Source organism: Neophocaena asiaeorientalis, unplaced genomic scaffold (assembly GCF_003031525.2).
Source record: "Neophocaena asiaeorientalis asiaeorientalis breed wild unplaced genomic scaffold, Neophocaena_asiaeorientalis_V1.1 scaffold40, whole genome shotgun sequence".
NCBI classification, from domain to species: Eukaryota; Metazoa; Chordata; class Mammalia; order Artiodactyla; family Phocoenidae; genus Neophocaena; species Neophocaena asiaeorientalis.
In genome coordinates, this window is record NW_020185335.1 from 2,858,241 (window position 1) to 2,869,299 (window position 11,059).

The following is an 11,059-nucleotide window of genomic DNA, read 5'->3' on the forward strand; positions in this document are numbered from 1 at the left end:
TTGCAGGACACAAGATCAACATAAAAAAAATCTACCTAATTTCTTGGGCTTCACTGGTGGCACCGTGGTTAAGAATCCGCTTGCCAATGTAGGGCACGCGGGTTCGAGGCCTGGTCCGGGAAGATCACACATGCCGCGGAGCAAATAAGCCGGTGCGCCACAACTACCGAGTCTGCGCTCTAGAGCCCGCATGTCACCAGTACTGAGTCTGCGCTCTAGAGCCCACGAGCCACGACTACGGAAGCCCGGAAGCCCGCGCACCGCAACAGGAGAAGCCACCGCAATGGAAGCTGGCGCACTGCAGCGAAGAGTAGCCCCGGCTCCCCGCAACTAGAGAAAGCCCGCGTGCAGCAACGAAGACCCAACCCAGCCAAAAATAAATAAATAAATGTTCTTTAAAAAAAACAGTTCTGGAAATAGGGATAATGGTTACATAACACTGTAAATGTGCTTAACATCACTGAATTGTACACTTAAAAATGTTTAAAATGGTATGTTATGTATATTTTACCACAGTAAAATAAAGTAAAAGTAGCTAAAAAAATATTGCATGTAAGTGGACATGTGCATTTGAGGGGAAAGAGGAGGGTTCTCTGCTTTTCTCAGCCTAAGGGATGTCTGGAACAGCCCTCCTCCCATAGGACCTACAGCCTTCCCCTCTCACAGGACAAGACTCTCATGATCCTTTGCTCCATGGAGCCAGGATCACCAGGGGGTCAGGCTCTCACCCCTGCAGCCCACCCCTTCCGCCCCATGATGACTGACCGGCCTCAATCCCTTTGCTCCTGCTGTTCCCTGAGCAGAATGCCCTTCCCCCTTCCCCTGCCACCCTAATTTGCCCTCCTCCCCACCTCCCCTCCCCCACACCCATACCCTCCCAGACCCTCTCACATGCTGCCCCTGACCCACATAAGGTAGCCAGTCCCCTGATTTCTCCAGCTGCCCCCTCTCCAAGGGGGCTGTCCCTCTCTACTCCCCCCATGCCCCCTCCCCACCCTCTTCCTTTGACCTGATCACAGTGTCCTGAACATCTATTCACTGTCTCAGCTCTGGCTGGGAGGTCCTCAGAGTCTCAGACTTCTCCTAATTCTGTCTCCTGACTTTTCAATTCTGGTTTAGGGACAGCATAGCCAATCAACTGCCAGGACTCGGGCTGCGCCAGTCCCTTCTTTACCAATTCAGGAATGTCCCTAGTGGAGAACAATGGAGAAAATAGAAATCTCGGTGAACAGAGCAGCTTTGTTTCTCATTTTTTGGCTCACAGAGGAGAGACTGTGAGGACTTGGGCAGGCTGAGCACGGTGCCGAGAAGCCTGGCTTTGGCTTCTCCTTACTGATTTGGGACCTAGTAAAGCAAATCGGTTGCTTCTCTAGGCCTCACTTTACCCACCTGAAAAATGGAGCTTGAGAAACTCCTCTTCAAGCTGAGTTGAGAGGGAGGAGTGGTGGAGGGGAAATGGGGCTGTTTGCAGAGGTCCCCACTGTGGGGAGCGTCTTGGTCACACAAGGCCCAACTTCCCGCAAATGTTTGGCTTCACACTTGTTGAGTTTGGGGTCAAGCCCTGCTCTAACAAGGCTGCTGGCAGGGACACAGGCCCTGGCACACAGGCTCTGTTCTGGCTCATCATCAAACTTGTTCTGTTACACCTTCCAAGAGCAACGAGGCCTGTGTTTTATAACAGCTACTGCAATTGTAATTAAACATGCATCAGTAGTTTCGCATCCATCCCCACCCCCATCCCCACCGGAACATAAGCCCCACTAAATTCCTAGCTTAGTGCCTATCATGAGGCGCATTCAATCACCATGTTAACTAATTAACGCAGGGAGGCCCGCAGTGGAGGCCTGGTCTGTCTTTTCTAACACGCATATATCACAGCTAAAGGGGAATCAGATGCAGTCCCCTGTCCCCAAGCCACTTGGAATAGGGAGGTCTGGGGCCAGGGGAGTCACCAGCCTCCACTCTCATCACACACACCAGTCTGACCCAGGACCCTCCCTGGTTCCACCACAACCCCTACTGTTGCCCATGCCACCTGTATGAGAACGTGAAACTTGTTAAATGAGTCAAAGTTAAAGTCTGTTCTACATGCATTTGTGACCCGAGCCTCTCCTGTGTGCCAGGGGTTGGCACACAAGACAAAAAGCTACAAGCCTAGCCTGGAGCAGCTGACACTGGTGGGGAGGCCTGGTCACAGAGCAGGTGGGTGAGAGAGAGGGAGGCACAGAGAGGATGGGAGGCTGGGAAGGGGCGGGCCTTCAAAACCTTCCTAACACATGATGAGAAGCCACTCAAGGTCCCTCACAAGGGGACCCAGCCTGAGTAAGGAGGGTTCCTCAAGAACTTCCAGAAATGTCTGTTACCAGAGTTGGTGGCCCATAGACTGGGAGTCGGGTCCATCTCGCAACAGGGAGCAGTGGTGGGCAGCCTCGGGTTCTACCAGCAACCCCCCATTCTCCCCCTACCCTCCCCCCACCTTTCCCACAGTGGGCCTCAAACCCAAACACAGGCGTGTACCTAGGAAGAGACAAGGAGGAATCCAGCCTTCAGAGGGAGCATGGCCCTTGATTTCAGACTGCTAGCGTCCAAAACTGTAGGAGATAAAATGTCAGGTGCACGTAATGTGCCCCAACTTTACCTCACGTGTCCGGCTTTACGTCAGTTGCCAACACCTGTCCTTCCACACCTTTCTCCTTGCTCACACCAACACATGAGCGCATATATACACAGGGAGGAGGTATGCTTGTTTGTATGAATAAAATGGAATCACCAGATCCATGTAACTTGCTTTCTCCCCCACTTCACAGTGGGCATATCTGCAAGTCAGTATTCTAATTTTTTTATCCTGCGGAAACAAACACACAATCAGTTATCCTACTCTATAAACAGGATCAGAGCAGAGAGGCTGAAGGTTGACTATTGTAGATATTTTCATTTGCACCAAAATCTCTTTTTTTCCTTCTTCTCTTCCTTCACCTGCAGCCCTGATGGGAAGCCTTCACCACCTTCTTCATGCTCATGTATCTATACAGAAATACACCGAATACAAGTGTGGGGTTTAGGGTCGTTTGGCTTTATTTGGAGTTTCTTTGCAAAAAGGGGATCATAATAGTACCTGTCTCTATTTCTTACTTTTCTCACTCAATAGTAAAATTCTTCAGGAAAATTCCTTCAAATCTTTTTTTTTTTGCTTTTTTTTTTTTTTTTTTTTTTTTTTTTTGGCTGTGCCACTGTGTCTTTCAGGATCTTAGTTCCCCCACCTGGGCCCCTGGCAGTGAAAACACTGAGCCCTAACCACTGGATCACCAGGGAATTCCCCCTCCAAACCTTTTAATGGCTGCATAATATTCCCTGGCCGAGGGACTTTTACTTTGTTTCCAGTTCTGGTGGTGGTGGTGTGGTGTTTGTTTGACAGTAAATATCCAGGGACATTTATCTTCTTTTTTTTTTTTTTTTCTTTGCAGCAAAGAGAGGGTTTATTTGCAAGGCAGCCCAGAGAGGATTCAGAACAAACCTCAAGTCCATGAAGGCAAGGGGCTTGGGGGTATTGATGGGATAACAAATATCAAAGCAGGGCAGTTTGAGGCACAGGAGAGCGTGGGGAAAGGTGATTGGAGAAAGGTGCATGGTTCTGCACAGGCCTAAGCTCTGCATGTTCAAGAGGTCACTGAGGGTACATTGCACATGCCCAGCTGGAGGGCGGGTGGTCCTAGCCAGTCCTTAACCGACTCAGCTTGATCTAGATGCAGCTGACTCCAAGTTCCTAGAAAACAACTCGGGCAAACATCTTATTGTTTAGGCTACATGCCCCTTGGAGGACCTGCAAATCTTAAAAAAAACCTTGATTAGTGAAGGCAGGTGAAATGGATTTAACCATGGTTTCAGGGTCTTTACAGAGTTAAGTTAAAATGAGGTGGTAAGGGTGAGCCCTAACCCAGTATGACTAATATCCTTCTGAAAAGGAGAAATTGGACACAGAGGCAGATGCAGAGGAAAGACTTTATGAAGAGAAATGGGAAAAAGAACTACAAGCCAAGGAGAGAAGCCTGGAACAGATCCAGCCCTTAGAAGATGCCAACCCTGCCAACACCTTGATTTTTTTCTTTTTGCTGTTTTTTAATTTTTATTGGAGTGTAGTTGACTTACAATGTTGTGTTAGTTTCAGATGTACAGAGAAGTTAATCAGTTATACATATATATATCCATTCTTTTTCAGATTCTTTTCCCATATAGGCCATTACAGAGTATTGAGTAGAGTTCCCTGTGCTATACGGTAGGTCCGTGTTAGTTATCTATTTTATATAGGGTGTATATGTTAATCCCAATCTCCTAATTTATCACTTCCCCCCACATTTCCCCTTTGGTAACCATAAGTTTGATTCTCTTGCTTTCTTTCTTGATCTTGCTGCTGACTCCCTCATGGTGGCTGGCTTCCTCATGCATTTCTAATTTGGACTGTTCATGTTTGACAGGCATCCTGTGGGCAGCCTGAGCAGGCTGGGTTGAAGGTTTTGCTTTTGCTTCTTCCAGGTGTTCCAAGGAGTACCAGGTAGGAGTAGTTTTTTGGGTTTTTTTGTTTTTTGTGTGTGTTTTTTAAATTGTGGTAAAATATACATAACATAGAATTTACTATCTCAGCCATTTTTAAGTATACAATTCATCTTGGGGAATGGTCCTTTGTCTTGGAGCCGAGAAGCGGCATCACGGTGTCATGGGAGTCTACTTTGGTCAGGCAGGCCAACACAGGCCTACAGAAGGCCTTGAAAGCCAAGCAGCTCTTGAGTGTCAGGCAGCAGGGAGCCAGTACAGGTTGTGAGCAGGGGAATGACCTGGTGAACACACTCACTCAGGGAACACTGATGTGCAAGATGAGCTGGAGGCCGAAGCTGGAGGCCAGGACAACAACCATTCCTCCAAGCCCTGCAGTGAAGGAAGGTGACCTCTAAAGAGTCTCTACTGGATGTTCATGTGCCTGGCAGGGCCTGGGGGACAGTTCTTCCACGCGGTTTGAGCCAGGCCTAGATGGAAAGGAGTCCTAGACCCTTTACAGAATTGTCCCTTCAGGGCCAGAGCCACCCGGGCATTTGCCTGGTGTATTCCCAGGAGGTACAGCTATGTGACGAACCATCCTCTACTCAGTAAAATTGGTAACACCTAACAGATGCAGGGGCTCAAGAACACATTGCTTACATTTGTACAGAGTGTAAATCACCATATAAGTAAATCCTTTCTGCCTCTAGGAATTAAAGAGATGTATTTGGTAAGAGACACATATGTCTGATACATGCTCACTGATAAAATACTCCAATTTTTCTGGATCGGTCCTACCTGGCAATTTGTAACAAGAACCATAAAACTAGCTAAACCCTGTGAGGGGGTAACTCCACTTTAAGTGGTGGACGCCTAGGAAATAATCAGAAATAGCCCAAAGCAGTGCCACTTGGGAAGGTGGGAGCCAAAGAACCACCCAAGAACCTAAGAGAGAGGAAAAGGCTCAGCTCAGCCAGGAGGGTCAACATCAGGCACCACCTGAGCTGCCTGAGTGAGGCCTTAACAAACGTGTCAAGTTGTGGGGAAGGACCTCAACTGTGTGTGCTGTCACCCTGGGTGCTGGGACCCTCTGGAGGCAATGCAGTGTTATTTGGCTTCAGAGCTCCCGCTTCCTCATCTATAAAATGGGAACGAAATTTGCAGTTATTGGCCCTCAGCCTGGTCAGTGGTGAACTATTATTACTACATGTATGACACATACAGATAAGAACAGCTCCACCCTCACTGCAAATGGACACAAATAATTTTAGCTGGGCTGGGGGATGGGTAGAGGGTGGCACATATGTGGTTGCAGGGCATCCCTTGGCTCCAGTGTCTGAGGCAGACGTGGGAAATGGGATGCCAGAGAGCCCAGTGCCATGTCTAAGAGTGTCACCTCCAGCCTGGGAGGGAGACCCAGGTGGGAAAGCCAACTTGGCCCACATCTGCCACTCAGACACCTTGATCCCAGCAGCTGACTGCCTCTCCCCGGCTCTTCATCATAACCTCTCATGACCACAGTTCCCTCTGCACCTCTGGGGACACCCTGATCACTCCCCTGGCAGGGTTACTCACAGTATAGATAAATCCCTTTCCTCCTGAGGTCATCCAAACAAGGTTAGACTCGACCCCAGAAGAATGTGTCTAAGAAGAAACCGAGAGGAAACAAAACTAAGGAATTAAAATGCAGCCATCTGGGAATAGGAGGGCTTCCAAGTCATTAATCTGATATGAATCTGGCTCCAGACTGGGCTGGCAGCCTCCTTTAGCTGCCTCCTCACCTCCTCCTCATCTCTACCCATTTGCCTTAGCAAGAAGCCCTCCTTTCAAGAAACTGCTTCTTCTGGCCTTGAGCAGCCTTACCCATAGCTCTTGGCAGGACCAGACTCTCTGCTTGAGCTCTTGGAGAATTTGGTTGGCCCCAGACAGTCCTCCTTCAATCCTGAGCCCTTCCCAAAGGGATAATACCTGCTGTGCAGAGTTTTTGTAAGGACTGGAGATCTAGTTGGTGATGCCAACTGCAACAAATGTAAGCTCCATGAGAGTAGGACTTCCTTTTGTTCTCTGCCCCATCTCCTGTGCCTGGCCCATCGTAAATGCTCATGGATGTTTGTCAAATGAATAATAAATATAAATATGAGCTTGAGTATGTATTTCAATCTCTAGAAGGACCCACAGAACCTAGTATCAGTGATTGTATTTGGACAGATGAAAACAGAGTCCTAAGGAATGGGAAACGGAGAGGAAGGTACTTTTCACTGTAAACCAATCTTATCTTTTGATTTTTTTCTGATTTTTCCCAGCTGCGTGGTGTGTCACGTGGGATCTTAGTTCCCCGACCAGGGATCAAATCCATGCCCCCTGCAGTGGAAGCATGGAATCTTAACCACTGGACCTCCAGAGAAGTCCCTGATTTTTTTTTTTTACTGTGCACATATATTATCTACTTGAAATTAAAAACACACCACCAGACTTCCCTGGTGGCGCAGTGGCTGAGAATCTGCCTGCCAATGCAGGGGACACGGGTTCGTGCCCTGGTCAGGGAGGATCCCACATGCCGCAGAGCAACTAAGCCCGTGCACCACAACTACTGAGCCTGCGCTCTAGAGCCTGCAAGCCACAACTACTGAGCCTGTGTGCTGCAACTACTGAAGTCCGTGCGCCTAGAGCCCGTGCTCCACAACAAGAGAAGCCGCTGCAATAAGAATCCCACGCACCGCAATGAAGAGTAGCCCCCGCTCACCACAACTAGAGAAAGCCCACGTGCAGCAACGAAGACCCAACAGAGCCAAAAGATTAAATAAAATAAATAAAAACACAACACCACTTACATTAGCACCCCCAAAATGAAATACTTTGATATAAACCTAACAAAATATGTTGAAGATCTACATGATCAAAACTATAAAGCTGTGATGAAAGAAATCAAGGAAGACATAAATAAATCGAGATATTCCATGTTCATGGATAGGAAGACTCAATATTGTTAAGATGTTTGTCCTCCCTAACTTGAGCTATAGATTCAATGTCATCTCAATCAAAATCCCAGCAAGTTATTTTGTGGACATCTACAAACTGATTCTAAAGTTTATATTGGAGAGGTAAAAGACCCAGAATGGCCAACACAATACTGAAGAACAAATTTGGAGGACACACACAACCTGACTTCAAGACTTATATAAAGCTACAGTAAACAAGACAGTGTGGTACTGGCAAAAGAATAGACAAATAGACCCATGGAACAGCACAGAGAGCCCAGAAGTAGACCCACATAAATATAAGTAACTAATCTCTGACAAAGGAGCAAAGACAATTCAATGGAGAAAGGACAGTCCTTTCAACAAATGGTACTGGAACGAGTGGACACCCACATACCAAAAAAAAAAAAAAAAAAAAAAAAAAATAAGCATATGAAAAGATGCTCAACAACATATGTCACTAGGGAATTACATTTAAAACAACAATGAGATAGCACTATACACCTATTACTTTGTGGCTAAAATCCAAGAAACTTACACTACTAAATGCTGACAAGAAGTAGAGCAACAGGGACACTCATTGATTGTTGGTGGAAATGCAAAATGGTACAGCCACTTTGGAAGACAGTTTGGTGGTTTCTTACAAGCTAAACATAGCCTTACCATATGTTATGTCCACATAAAAACCTGCACACATACGTTTATAGCAGCTTTATTAATAATCACCAAAAGCTGGAAGTAACCAAAATATCCCCTAATAAGTGAATAAACTATAGTACATCCATACAATGGGACATTATTAGGCACTGCAAACAAATGAGCTATCAAGCCACAAAAAGATATGAAGGAACTGGAAATGCATATTTCTAAGTATAAGAAACCAACCTGGAAAGGCTACATACTGTGTGATTCCAACTGTATGATATTTTGGAAAAGGCTAAACTACAGAGATGGCAGAAAGACTGGTGGTTGTCAGAGGATGCAGGGAGGGAGGGAGGAATAGGTATAACACAGAGGATTTGTAGGGCAGTGAAACTATTCTGACATTGTCACAATTTCATTATACATTTGTCAAAATCCATAAATGTACAACACCAAGAGTGAACCCTAATGTAGACTATGAACTTTAATAATGTTTTAATATACTAATAATAATGTATTAATATTGATTCATCAATTGTAACAAACTTACCACACTAATAACACATGTTAATAACAAGGGGCACTGTGTGACTGGGGTAGGGTGGCCATATGGACCTCTTTATACTTTCTCCTCAATCTTTCTGTAAATCTATTGATAAACTGTCCTAAAAAAAACCCCACTAATTATTTTTTAAAAGCTTAAAAATTATAAAATAAAAATTATGTAGTCAATGTTATGGGCTTTGCCAGCAGACAGCCCAGGGTTTAAGTCCCAGATTTTGAACCAGCCTCAGCTTCCTCCTCTGGGGTTAACAGTCACGCCTTATAGGCTTCCAGGTTCCAGAACTCCATTGCTGCAGCCTGACAGTCAAAAATTATGTTGCCTATGTGATTTCCACGGACAGGGAGAAGAGTGGTCTTCTCTTGGCTGGGAGGGGAACCAGGGCAAGTAGGACCAGGAGGCACCCTCTGCAGAGATGTCATCCAAGAAAGGTTTCCCAGCTGCAGGAAGACACTGGAAAGCACCTGGCCCCAGCCCAGCCTCTGCTGGGCCAGCTGGTCTGCTGGCCTCTGTGCAGAGCTGCTTCACTGGGGCCTGGGACAGACCCTCCAAAGAGACAAGCAGGAGGGCTACATAGCCTAAGACCCAGTGCAGTGGAGGTGGGAAGGGGCCTGCAGAGCAAGGCGGGCCAGAAGGATCACCACCCTGCTCTGGTGTACCCCTTCCACTATGGGACCGTGGGAAGCCCCTAATCACCTTCTTCATCCACAAAATAGCACTACCCAGGCCCACTCCCAGGGTGGCAGTGAGGGTACTAGGAGGGAGGAGGAGAGCAATCTTAAATGTACGACTTCTCCACTAAGCAGCAAGTGGCACTAATATTACTGCTATCGGATCAGCTACCAATGCAAAGCCTCCAAGGCAGCAATGGGGAGAAAGAAAGAGCTGAGCTTCTGAACATGTGACTTAACCTCTCCAAGCCTCAGTTGCCTCATCTGTAATATGGGAAAATTGCAGTTCTTCACCTCCTGGGCTCTGTGTGAATTTGGTGAGATAGTGCCCGCATAGAGCTTAGCACCCTACCTGGCACGGAGATGTCTTTAAATGGTAGCTCCCTGCATCTTCATAAGGTGTGAATGGCATCCCCACTAACTGGGTCACTCTGGCTCAATCACCGTCCCTGCCAGGGCTTCCTCTGTAATTCGAAAGACAGAGGAGGCCACCGTATTGCCACCATTAAGGACAGCATTTATTGACTTGCGGGTGCTAGCCTGGGAACTTGGACAAATTGAATCATGTGGACAAGGCCTTGGCACCCAGAGAGCTGGGCTGGAAACAAGACAGTTGCAAAAAAGGCAGAATGAACTCAACAGCTATGGGAAAGACTTGGAGCCCTGAAGAGAGTTGTCAAGTAGGGTCCTGTTAAACAGAAGAAGGGGGACATTGAGTGACAAGGAGCCTGGCTCCCAATAAGGCCAGTGTTGTCTGCAGTGTTATCCTTGAACCCTGGAGACCCAAGCAGGTGGGGCCTGGCACCGCAGAGAAACCCATCAGAGTGAGGGGGGCACCGAGGACTCACAGGGGAGGTGGCACCTGCTAAATCCCTACCTGTGAGAGTGTCAGGACCCAGGAACTATCAGTCAGGGGCAGGGTGGCAGGGAGTAGGCAGCTTGCGGAGGCAGATTTGGAGACTTCCACCCAACAGAGAGGGCTAGCACCAGACCGCCTGGTTTCAAATTCCAGCTCACTGCCTACTGGCTGACCTTGGGCAGGAGATTTAACCCCTGGGCCTCAGTTCCCAGGAGTAAAATGAGGATGATTGTAGCACCCACCATACAGGGTTGTGGTGAGGATCTGAGATCAAGCCGGTTTAGCATTTAACAGTGTGTACCCAGAATAAGTGGCAGCAACTATTATTACTGTTGTTTAGGGGAAGGCTGGCAGCAAGCCTTCTCACCTGCCTGCCCCCTCCCTCTTACTTGGGTCCCACCTTTACACAGGCCTGTTACATATAACTTTGCCGACTGGATCACATTAGAGAGGCGCAGAGCCTAGGAAACCCTCTGACTCCACCCCTACTCCATGCAGGAGTCTCCTCTACAGCTTGCCCAGCCTCTCCTCACATGCCTCCTCTAATGGGGAGCTCACCACTCCATGAGGTAGCCTGTTCCACATTTGGCCAGCTCTGGTCACAAGTCCTCTAGGCGGAGCTAAAATCTCCTCCCTGCAAACTGCCCCTTAGTGGAAGTGATTTTTTGCCAGGGACTTTCCGATGTCTGGAATCTACCCATCCCACAAATGCTAGGAACCCTCTGAGCAGGGCCTGTCATTCCTCCAGGAAGTCTCCCCTGATGAGAGACTTCAACCCCATCCCGAGCATCTCATGCAGAATGGCGCAACTGCTCCC